Source organism: Sus scrofa, chromosome 8, assembly GCF_054392235.1.
Source record: "Sus scrofa isolate SSC_HxYL_T2T_F1_AM1 chromosome 8, Sscrofa_HxYL_maternal_Yorkshire_Landrace_v2.0, whole genome shotgun sequence".
NCBI classification, from domain to species: Eukaryota; Metazoa; Chordata; class Mammalia; order Artiodactyla; family Suidae; genus Sus; species Sus scrofa.
The window spans coordinates 47,699,480-47,712,315 of record NC_139390.1 but is presented as its reverse complement, the minus strand read 5'-3'; the positions used below and the strand labels follow the sequence as shown (position 1 = coordinate 47,712,315).

Sequence of the window (12,836 nt, the reverse complement as noted above, 5' to 3'; positions counted from 1 at the left end):
AAGGAGGGAGAATGGGGAATATGTGGGATGGGTGTCCCTGGGATCTGCCTCTCTGGAAGCGTTGTCAGGGAAGGCCTAAGAGGTGAGGGAGGGGAGAGGGACCCTGGGGACAGAGGCCCTGAGGCTCCTCTGAGGAAAGAAGGGGGTCTTTTAGGGAAGAACAGTGTGGTGACAAGAGGAGAGGCAGATGATGGTGTCAGAGAGAAAGCATAGAAGAAGCAGGGGGTGAACAGATGGTCGGGGCTTCATGAAGTCTCCAGAGGACTCTGGCTTTTTCTCTGGGGAAAATGGGGAGCACCTAAAGCCCTGAGATCAAAGGGATGTATTAGCTATCTTCTGATGCATAGCAAAATATCTCAAGTGCAGCGTTTTTGGGGAACACTAGACATTCACAGTTTCTGTGGGTCAAGGATTCAGGAGCATCTTAGGGAGGGTTCTCACTTAGTCTTTCACAAACTGCACTGAGATGCTGACTTCTGAAGGTGTGGATGGGCCCAGGGCCTCCAAGTCCGCATCCAGGGAGGCTCGCTCACCTTCTGGGGGCTGCTCAGGGAAAACTCAGTTTCTCTTCACAACAGCCTCATCCGACAACAGCTTGAGTGTCCTCATGACATGGTGCTGTTTCCACAGTGAGAAATCCAAGAAGGTGCAGGTGCCATTGTCTTTTATGACCTAGCATATGAAGTCACACACCAGGCTTCTGCAGAATTCTGCTGGTCACACAGATCATCCCTGACTCTTTGCGGGTGGGTACCGCATCTCTGTGTGGATACCAGGCGTTGAATGTCATCAGGGACTGCCTTGGAGGTGGACCACCAGGGAAAAGAAAGGAGAGAGTTACTTGAACAGCGCCCTTGCATAGGCTCAAGCTGAAGGACTCCAGCACAGACTGGGGATGCGCCCCTGTTGGATGCACGGAAAGGTCACAGACATTTGCAGGAGGATGGGAAGATGTGGTGCGGGCTTGTGCCTATTCACTTCCAATTTTTTCCTGCTTCTTAGTGAAGCAGAAAACAAGGTCATAGGTCAAGAGTGAAGACGAGGAAGGAGGTTTTGGGAATTCATCAGCATTTCAGTTTTTTCAGTGTCTCTCAAGCAATGCAATGGCCATTGTCACTAAACATTGCTTGGTCATATACCAAGGAGAATAAAGCCTTTACTGATTGTTGATGTGTTATAAGGGGCACAGGCTGGGTTTCAGTAAAGTGAAAGAACACCAATTCTGTGGGTGTGTTTTTCATGTTAAAAACAGTGATTTCCTTCTTCTTTGATCCCAAGAGCTTTCTATGTTGATAGCAGGGAAACTTTTAAGCTATAAGTGTTTGGTTTGCAGTTAAATTATTTTGTTGCTTCTGCCTACAGAATGGGGTAAAATGCAGGTAATTAAGAGGAGATATTTAAAATGTATTATCTTTATCTACCTCAATCAGCCCCAAACCACCAGGGACAAACCTGTGGCCCAACTAACTCAATCAATGAATCAGCTGGCTCATTGCCATTGTGATAACTGCACATCAAAGAATGGTGGGAGTGTCACCAAAGAAAGAGTTATTATGGGCGTTTGCAAACGTGGAGTTTAGGTGTAAAGTAAGTTAAGCAGTGGGGTGTTTTTGTGTTTTTGCTTTTTTTTGAAAATTTTTTTCTCCAGTTTGTCCATCTTCACCCCCCTCAATTTTCTTTTTTTTTCTTTCTTTATGGCTGTCCCATGGCATACTGAGTTCCCAGGCCAGGAATCAGTTCTGAGCCCGAGATAACACAGGATCCTTAACCCACTGTGCTGATTGAACCTCTATCCCAGAGCTCAAGAGATGCTGCCAATCCCATTGCACCACAGCAGGAACTCCTGAAGCAGAGTTTTGATGGGCTTCAAAAGAGTCAGGCTGTGTGTCAAAGGGTCACCATCAGCTCTGGCCTGTGAAGTGGCCATGCGAAGTTCTGTTTCTTGGAAGCCAAGTTTAGATGTCAAATGCTGTGTCCAAGACCCAGTCCCTGAAGCTCTTCACCTGGACTGCAAATCAAGGCTGTTTCTCAAGGTCACAAAGACTGGACTCCTCCAGATGAGACTGTGGTGTTTTATTCTTACTGAAATAATTTCAGACAGGAATGTTTCTGATAGTCCATGATTCCAGAGAATAAGATTTCTCAGTATTAAATCAGTGGTCACGCCAAGAAGTGGGCTCTTCTAGCATTTTATGGCAGCAGGTGTGTATTTGGGAAAACTTCTGTTGTCCAATAAATTCACACCCGGCTTTACCTGAAGTTCTGATTCTGGACTAATGACTACTAAGGAAGAAATTTACTTTCTTAATCCAAGGCAATTTTGACTTTTTCACTTTGTATTACTATACCTTGCCATAGTACAAAATATTGCTACATGATCACTGCCCCTTCCTGGATCATCTTGGTCAAGATACTTAAAAAGTTTATACTTCATTTCTTCTTCTTCTTCTTTTTTTTTTTTTTTTTTTTTTTTTTTGCTTTTTGGGACCACACTCGTGGCATATGGAAATTCCCAGGCTAGGGGTTGATTCGGAGCTTTAGCTGCCAGCTTACGCCACAGCCACAGCAATACCAGATCCTAGTCTTGTCTGTGACCTATGCCAAAGCTCCTGGCAATGCCGATCCTTAACCCACTGAGGAAGCAACCCGCATCCTCATGGATACTAGTTGTGTTCTTAACCCACTGAGCCTCAGTGGTAACTCTCTTGTAGTTTTAATTTGTAATAGAAGGAGGTTGAAAGTCCTCACCAGACTGTGTATATAAAATTAATCAATTTTATTATTTATTTATTTGTTTATTTATTTTTATGGCCACATATGCAGCATATGGAAGTTCCCAGGTTAGGGGTTGAATTGAAGCTACAGCTGCTAGCCTACGCCACAGCCACAGCAACTTGGGATCTGAGCCATATCTGCAACCTACTCCAAAGCTCAAAGCAACCCTGGATCCCCAACCCACTGAGAGAGGGCAGGGATAGAACCCCCATTCTCATGTACACTAGTACACTAGTCAGATTCTTTTCTGCTCAGCCTCAACAGGAACTCCAGACCTCTTTTATTTTTAATGCTTGACTTGCAAAGCCTCCTGCAGTAAGTTTGTAAGACTTCAGCACCCCACAGTTTGTTGGCCAGTTTTCAAGCGAAGTTTCCTAGGTGCTCACAGGGCTGTGACATCTTTATAGTCTTTTCTTGTCCTAATTTCCACAGGCTGACATATACCAGCATCAAAGCTGTTGGGAAAAGTCCTTCTGTTCCTGTGACTGATGGGTTCACAGCATCATGCAGTTTCCCATAGCGGTAGCTCCCTTAGTCAGAGAGCCCTGCTGGTTCTAGAACAAACTCAAAGGAAATTCTCCTCACTGTGATGTCCTCTGGGTCTTGAAGCAGCTCTGCTCTTGCTCATGCTCAGTCTCCCAGCAAAGGTCCCTCATCACCTGCAAGCAATGCTTAAAACTTAAAACAAGCAAGCACACAAAGGAAAATCAAAGAAACCAATCAATCTACAAGGATAATAATAAATGAAGCCAATATTTTCAGAGATTGAGCTCATCCTACCTTACACAATGACTAGTCAAATCACAACCCCCACCTCCAGCCTAATAGTCACCACAGCTTTGTCAAGAACAGAGGCCTTGCCTTAAATGGGTATGGTTAAAGGGCTCATCTGCTGATTTTTCTAAAAACAAGGTAACAGCATGTCCTAGGTAACTTAAACTCTCCATCTTTGGAGACCAAAAACATGTCCTAGTATCACAAAGTGCAAAAAGTTTTTACTTGATTTTACTCATCACAAATATAAAACCTCTTGAGTCCAATCTTAGCCAGGAGATTGGTTACATAAGTCATTTTTAACATGCTTGGGCATTCATGACTTCTCAGCTTGGGCGTTGGCATGATCATATGGTTTTTCTTCAGCAGTGTTTCCTGTCAATGGATTCACAGGGTTTGAGGGAGGCAACGTAAACTCTGTGGTCAAAAAACAGAGGGGCAAGGTCATGGGGGTGCTGCTGAGGGGTGCACTGATCATGAGAGGGGGCAGGGGTTCTAAGACGGGGGCAGAGATAAATGAGGAAAGAAAATCAATATTGAGGCTATAAGAAGAAGATTTCTGGACCACGGATGGTAACATTAATAATAAATATTATTGAACAAAAAAATAAAAAAAGGAGTTCCCATTTTGGCTCAGTGGAAAATTAATCTGACTAGCATCCATGAGGATGCAGATTCAATCCTTGGCCTCCGCTCAGGGGGATAAGGATCCGGTGTTGCCTTGAACTGTGGTGTAGGTCACAGACTCGGCTGGGATCCCGAGTTGCTGTGGCTGTGGTGTAGGCCAGCAGCTACACTTCTGATTCTGGCCCTAGCTTGGGAACTGCCATATGTCCCTGGTGTGGCCTTAAAAATACAAAAAAAAAAAAAAAATTACTGAATGCTTATTACAGTCAAAGATTTCATGAAGACCCTTCTCTGCATTACCTGTTCAATTCTTAGAACAATGTGGTGAGTTACATGCTATTATTAAAAGCACATTATGGATGAGGATGCTGAGCACGGTCCAAGGAATCATTTACTCAAATTCACGTGGCCCATCAGCGGTAATTACTGCTGGTTCTCCGGTCAAAATTTCTCTGATTTCACTGCTTAGATTATTAGCTTGACATACTTTCCAAAACATTATGAGATCCTTGCCTCGTTCTGACCTCTTTGAACAGACCTTAAATGTGCAGCCAATTATCTGAATCATATAAAAAAAAAAAAACTGTAGAGTTTCTATACACCTTGACACATGTGTTCAAAAATTCTGCTCATCCATTGCTAATCAACAACTCCTCTACTTGTTTTGTTTCTGACCACCCAAATGGACTCTGTTCCCACCCCCTTTGTACTTTTCAGGTGGATGTCCCATTTTCAAACTCAATAGACTGATAACTCTCTTTAAGATCTCACTTGGGTGTTACTTGGTTGGAGACACCAAAAGCAAGAGTAAGGGATAACTTTGCAGCTGCCACATGATCACAAGAAAAAGACTAGATTTGTTTGAAAAGAACTATCAACAATAAGCTATGGATATGGGAAGTTTATAAATGAAAATTTGTAATGGAACTTCCCATCCTATTTCTGGGTATATATCCAAAGGAGATGAAATCAGTATCCCAGAGAGATACCTGCCCTTCCATGTTCATTGCAGCATGGCAGGGAAACAAACATATATCCATTGACAAGTGAATATATAAAATGTGACATATAGTGGAATTTTACTAATACATATTATAATGGAATGTCATCCATCCAAGAAAAGGAAATCCTGCAATTTGAGACAACGTGGATGAACCTGGAGGATGTTATGCAAAGTGAAATAGGCAAGAAATAATTGGCACAATTTCACTTATATGTGGAATCTAAAAAAGTGGAATTCATAGAATCAGAGCAGAGAATGGTGATTGCCAGGGGCTGGGGGTGAGTGGGGAAATGAGGAGATCCTGGTCAAAGGGTACACACTTCCGTTATGAGATGAATAAGTTCCAGGGGTCTATGTACAGCATTGTGACTATCCTTAATAATATTTGACTGCATATTTGAAACTTAATCATTCTCACCCAACATAAAGAGGTAACTAGGGGAGATGATGGATGTATTAATTAACTTGATTGTGGTAATTGTTCCACAATGTATATGTGAATCAGCTCATCACACTGTACACTTTAAATGTGTACGATTTTATTTATACCTCAAGAAAGCTGGAAAAAATTAGACTGAAACTTAACCCAATTAGTGTCAAAAACTTAACACAGGCAACAAATCCAACACGAGAATAACATGTAGTTCCTTTAATTTTGTCCTCCCACCTTCTCGTGAAAAGGAAAAACATCAACTTTGACTTAAAGCTTAATGTGACTTGCTCATTTAAGCAGAGGTTTTGTTATTAATTTACATTTTATTTTTATTTTTTAAAGTTTTATCAAAGTATAGTGGATTTACATGGTTGTGATAACTTCTGCTGTACAAAAAAGTGATTTAGTTATACATGTACATACATCCATTCTTTTTCAGATTCTTTTATCACACAGATTATCACAGAACATTGCATAGAGTTCCCTGTGCTAAATGGCAGGTCCCTGATGGCCAGTCATTCCATATACCACAGTGTGCATATGCCAATCCCAAACCCTCAGTCCATCCCTCCCCTCACCTGTCTACTTTGGTAACTATTAGTTTGTTTCCAAAGTCTGTGAGTCTGTTTCTCATTTGCAAATAAGTCCGTTTGTATCCTTTTTTTAAAAAACAGATTCCACATATAAGAGTTATATGATATTTTCTTTCACTGTCTAACTTCATTTAGTATGATAATCTCTAGGTTCATTCATGTTGCTGCAAATGACATGATTTCATACTTTCTTATGGTTGAGTAATATTCTATGCATATATGTACCAAGCCATGGATCCAATATGGGCTGCAGCTGCAACCTATGTCAAAGCTTGTTAAGTAACCCACTCTGCCAGGCCAGGAATTGAACCCTTGACTCTGTAGAGACTTGAGCCGCCGCAGAGACAACACTGGATCCTTAACCCACTGCATCACATAAGGAACTCCAGAAGCTTTATTTAATATTCAGTCTGTCTTAACAAAATTAAAAACAACACAAACAGTGCTCAGCTTATCAAACAGCCTCCCAGCCTCCTGCTCATCTCTCCTGGGGGTGTCCCTGTGATGTAGTTTGTAGAGTGTTATGAACATGGCAGAGTCAGTCTTAAGGTGCTGTGTCTTAGGGACTTTCTTGTTTCCAGGACAGCATCCCACCTAATCTCTGCCCCTCTTGCTGGCATTCATGGTGTGTCACCCTTGCGTTTTGCTCCCATCACTTCATGGAAACTGTCAAAGTTACCAATGTCAGCCTCATTGCTAAATTCAATGGCTAATTCTTTTTCATTATTTATGTGACCCTTCCTTGGCACCTGTCACAGAGATTTCCCCCTTCTCTTTGATGTTTTTCATTGACATGGCTTCCAAAACACCATATCCTCCTGGGTTCTCTCCCATCCTCTGAAGTCTTCATCCTTCTGCTTGGATGGTTCCTCATTTCATTCCCGACCTTTTGATACCGTACCTACTGTATAGCACAGGGACCTGTACTCAATATTTTGTAATAACCTATAAGAGAAAAGAATCTGGAAAAAAATATGTATGTATAACTGAATCACTGTGCTGTATACCTGAAATTAACACAACATTGTCAATCAACTATTTCAATTTTAAAAATGACAAAAAGGGGCACTCACCAAAATTTAACTAGAATATATTTGTTGAAATTGTGAAATCCACCCCCTAAAAGGAAAATATTAAAAATAGAGTAAATGATATAAAAAATTAAAACCAATAATTCAATTAAACAAACAAACCCAGAATGGAGTTCCCATTGTGGCTCAGTGGGTTATGAACCTGACTAGTATCCATGAAGACGTGGGTTCCATCCCTGGCCTTGCTCAGTGGGTTAAGGATTTTGCATTGCCTTGAGCTATGGTGTAGGTAGCAGAAGGGGCTAAGATCTGGCATTGCTGTGGTCATGGCTGGCAGCTGCAGCTCTGAGTCAACCCCTAGCCTGGGAACTTCCATATGCCGCAGGTGTGGCCCTAACAAAAAACAAAGAACAACAACAAAAAAAAGCAAAAAAAAAAAAAAAAAAATTGCAGTGCCAAGATTGCTCTTCTGAGATCCAGTCCCATGTTTCTAACAGATTATGCTTGAATTTTCCATGTGTCTTTTAGGAAACTCAAACTTATCCTAGCCTTGCTCATAGTCTCTTTCTTGTTTAATGGCAACCCCAATGCTTAAGTGGCTCAGATAAAAAAATCCCAGGGTCCCAAGGCTCTACTATTTCATGACCTTGACTCCTGCCCAGGAGGGAAAAAACATAGTTCAGGATTTTTGGCTCTTATGGTCTTGCGTCTTTGTGACTCACAATGCTTTTTCTTCTCTTACTTAACAATGTCTACTCTAGTATAGTTCATGATTATTTTAAAACATGCAAAATTGTTTTGAAAACTAGAGTTCTGGGTAATCTTGGGGGAAATTGTACACAGTTTAAATTTGAAGTTTAGCCTGACATGACCCTTTCCATCAGAATCAATTACACGATAAACTGTCCCTTACAGAGGTGACTATTAAATGTCCAGCCTTCTGTCCACCCTTCCATGGTTTCCTTTTTGGCCCTCCATGGAATTCAGGTTCAACATATTTAAAAGAGTATCCTTTCAGTAAGGACACCTATGGCTATGCTTGTCTTTCTTCTGGGAATAATATCTCTATTTTTTTGGAATTTCATCTCTCTCCTCTATGTTTGTAGTTTTCCTGAGCATGATTCTTTCTTATAGGAGTCTGCCCCACAGGCCTCATTTGATTGGCTCAGGGATGTCATCCTCACTGAAGCTAAGCCAATAATAGGATTTTTTTTTTTTCTTTTCTCTTTAGGGCCACACCTGCAGCATATGGAAGTTCCCTGGCTAGGGGTCAAATTTGAGCTACAGCTGCAGTCTACACCACAGCCACAGCAACATTGGATCCAAGCCGTGTCTTTGACCTAAAATGCAGCTTGTGGCAACACTGGATCCTTAACCCACTGGAAGCCAGGGATCTAACCTGCATCCTCAGGGACACTATGTTAGGTTCTTAGCCCCCTGAGCCACAAGGGGAACTCCAAGGATTTCAAAACTCCAGTTACAATTGTTTGATCTTTTATATGACACCAGGTGAATCAATAAGAATCCTCCCTTAGAATTTTTGAATTTGGAAATAGTAAAAGGCAGAGAGTAAAACTGAGATAGAACTGGTTCAAAAATAGAGACAATCAAGTTCAAAAATAGAGATAGAACCTGTGAAGAGCAAACCTAGGGAGCTGTGGGGTGACCACATCGTCTGTAGTGAGGGAGAACAGAAACCAGCATCTAGAGAGAGGCATAGATGAAAGGGAACTAGACTCTGTGGACAGATGGAGTTCTTTTCTGAGACTCAGTTGTAGGTCTAGATATTCATCAGGTGTTCATGGAGAATCTGATGCTTTCTACTCCTGAGACCCATGGTTAACTAGCTTAAGGGAGAAAAAGGAATTAATTTTCCTAGGTGGTGGTAAAGATATTGAAATAGCTAATATGATCAAAGTATTAACTGCACTAACCACACTTCTACTTATGCCTGGAAAGAGTATCCGTCTTTCATCTGGGCTTCTCTCAGCTTTTGAGTTGGTCTCAACTGAATTTCATGCTATTTGGCTTTTTTTCTAGGTTGTTAGGGAAGAGGCTTGCACCTTTCAACAGTTGTTCACCCTTCCTAAACATTATCTCTGAAGACAAAAGCTCTAAGGGGAAAAGTCTCTGCCAGCTTTACAGCAGGAGTCCCATGAAGATCTTGATCGGTGAGCCCAGGTCTTATGACCACCTCTCAGCCGATCACTCTAGCCCAAAGCATGGGCACTGAGACTGGCCAGTCCTAGCTCATTCACTACATCTACCTCTGTGAGTAAGTCAGTCATCACTGTATTCAAAACCTGGAAACTCTAATTAGAAGGGATATAAACTGTAATTGTAATGTATACATGTAAGGATAACCTGACCCCCTTGCTGTACAGTGGGAAAATAAAAAAAAAAAAGAAGGGATATAAAAATACATTCTGTGAAGGCAGCACGGTAGCTACTAGAGTTCACTACACCATTGTTGGTTCAAGCCTTTCTTTGACTCCATGCAGCAAGAACAAACTTTTGTTTTGTCTTAGCTGGTAGAATTATTTTCTCTCATTTGCCATCAAGAGTTCTGATGGCATCTTTGTTTTTCTTCTTAGGTGCCCATCTCCTGATACAATGTTTATCAAATCACCCTAGTTGGAGAGGTGGAAATCCTCTTCAATTTCTGCCTATCCCTCCCACTACACATCCTATGTCAGTTCCAGCTCTGAAATCTCTCTTAAAACCAACCTCACTAATCCATCCCTATGGTCATAGCCATTGCTCATGCCCTTGTCATTTTTTTTGCTTGATTTGCCTCCTTCATTAGTTTTTTTTTATTTCTAGTCTTGATTGTTTTTTTCTTTTCATTCCATCCTTCATCCTACTATAAAAAGTAAAATGATACTGTTACTTCCCTGAATAGAGTTTTCCTTGGACCCATTGCCAAGAAGTTAAAAACTTCCTGGTGACATGGTAAGGACCCTTGTGAATGTTTGTTGGAGAAGCCTCACCTGTCTCTGCTTCCAGATTTCAGCATTGGCTCCTACCTATGTGTCCTGTTTACTTGGCTGCTGTGGCAAGATATTGCATTATCCTGGTCCTTTTACTTCAGGCATGGCTGTCCTGGCTATAAACTCAAATATCATAATTAGGTGCCTTTTTTTTCTCTTGGGTCCCCTTGATATTCTGACTCCTTCTGCCTTTGATATTTACCATGTCCCCAAACTTGATATAAATGCTATAAATGACTTGTGAAGCTTTTAAGAAGCACAAAGTTCCTTGACTCAATCCAGACATACTGCATCTGAAATATTTTTGAAAATGAACTCCTGGAGATTGGAGATTCAGAAGCAGATGGTTTGTAGAAGCAGTCATTTAGTGAATGCTATCCTTGAGTGTCTCTGAGCTTGCCTGCTATTGAAGTTCTCTGATGCCTCTCCTCTATTTGGATTGGATTTCTTTCTCACCTACCCCCAAGACTTCAGATAGCCTTCCCTGACTCTCATGTTTACATCCTAGTCATCTGTGCTCTGGACCCTGGTACCATCAGCCAGGAATCTGCTATCCAACAATTGAACTCTCTCATAGTTATGTAGCCCCTTCATAAGTCCACATCCTTGGATATATTCTGTCTATTCTTGCTTTATCATCTATACTTCCATCTCTAGTTCAAGTCTAAATTATTTTTCCCATCTACTTTGGCCATGCCTCCAACCATAACTTCTTTTCATTTGCTAGATAATCGCTGACCCTTTCAAATTATTTTAAATGTGCCAGTTAATGGCAAGTCACAGCTGAGAGAAGACTGTGTACATCTCTTCAAACTCTATATTCAATAAAGTCATGTCATTTGAAATTGAATTTTAATATTTACATCACAGAAATCAGCCAATACTCAGAAAATCGTACTTTTTTTTTTTCCTCTTGAGGAACTGATAAACATTTCCTGGCATGTCACTATTTCCAGTGCAACACCGAGCTGCAGGAACCCTGGTGTCAACCCAAAGTACCTGATGTAACCCTTGTAGGTACGGCATATACACTATGGACTAATACTAACTGTGAGAATAGGTAGCTTGAGTCTGGGCAGGTGAGTGGCCTCTATAGACCTTGAAAAGTAGAAAAGTAAAGTCATATTGCTCCAAATCTGTTCCCCTGCTAGACTGATTCATCTCAGCAAATGGCAATGACATTCGCACATCATTTAAGCAATCTGTATATCAAGTTCTTCTTCCATAAAATGGGGATTCTAATAACATTTATCTCAGAGGGTTTTTATGAGTATTACATGAGTTATGACTGGCAAAGTGCTTAGAATAATGTCTGGCACAATTATGATTCCCTGAAATTCTTTGTGTGTGTTTCAGTAATTACTCAGACTAAAACCTGTGGAGTCAGCCTCACTCTGTTCTTTCTTTCATATCCTGCATTCAGTCTGCCAGGAGATGCTTTTACCTAGACTTTTAAAATGTACACCTGGATCTGACCTCATCTTATCTTCTCTTCCATGACCATACTGTATCCATTTGAATCTGAATGTCTCATTTCGAATTATTTTGATGGATGATTTTCTTGTTTTCGCTTCCCCTACCTGTGTCCCCCAAGTCTGTTCCTAAAACAACCACCGAGTGATCCTTTTTGATCATTTTTAGACTCTGTCTACTCACCCACTGAAGATGTTCCAATGGCTCTCTATTGAAAGCCAGTGTCTTCAAAATGGCCTTCACCTTGCTCTGAGCTCTCCAGAGACAAGACCGTCCCTCACTCTATCCAGCCTGGCCATCCTATGAGAGAGTGATAGCAGCGAGTAGAGTAGGATTGTTAAAACAAGCATGAATGAGTTGGAAGATGGACATGGTGAGAGCAGTAAGGGGTAGGTGTGAAGTGCAGGGTTGAAGAAGTAACTACAGAGCAAACAAGTAAGAGGCAGAGAAGGAGCAGGTCAGGAAATTTGTCCAAAGCAAATCAAGTAATAACAGGATCTGTACCTCAGCCACCTGGAAATGGGCCTAGTATGAAGAAGGCAAGAAAACAGTCCTGACTAGTACCTGCAAAGAATCTGGCAACATTAATGCCCCTGAGTCCTAGGTAGACATGGGCCAAGTGTGGTCTGGCTTTTTTGTGGACGTGTTCAGAGTTATGAAGCCTATGCATGCCTTCACAAAAAAATATTTCCAAACCTGGTGGTACGCAGAACACACTCCATTAGTAATATTGACCTGCCTTTCTCCTGGAAGTTAAAGGAACTGAATGTTCCTCGGGAACCTGTGGGATGGGTTTAGGAGGAGGGCAAGGGTTATTTAACACAGCAAAGGACAAAACCATGGCACTTGGGAGAATCAGCCCTGATCCAGGTCATGGATAATCTTCCTCTTTCTTGAGGCAGAGAAGACACAGAACAAGATCAAATATACTAAATGTCATCTTTCAGGTATCTTAGTAAAGTCAGGATTGTAAAACAAGCAAGAAGATAATCAAAATGAAAACAAATAGGAGTTCCTGCCATGGAGCAGTGGGTTAAGAATCTGAATGCAGCAACTCGGGTCACTGCAAAGGTGCGCAGGCTCAATCCCTAGCCCTGTGCAGTGGGTTAAAGGATCCAGCATTGCTGCAGCTGTGGC

At 41.5% G+C, this 12,836-nt stretch overlaps 1 long non-coding RNA gene across 1 annotated transcript; it reads right to left on the bottom strand.

The window, feature by feature from the left end:
- Positions 1-2,774: 2,774 nt before the first annotated feature.
- Positions 2,775-12,018, bottom strand: LOC110262097 (uncharacterized). The gene is made up of 3 exons (XR_002346649.2): positions 11,883-12,018; positions 7,279-7,324; positions 2,775-3,434 (listed from the first exon to the last, which is right to left on the bottom strand). It is a non-coding gene; the product is annotated as an uncharacterized LOC110262097 (long non-coding RNA).
- Between the last annotated feature and the right edge of the window lie 818 nt (positions 12,019-12,836).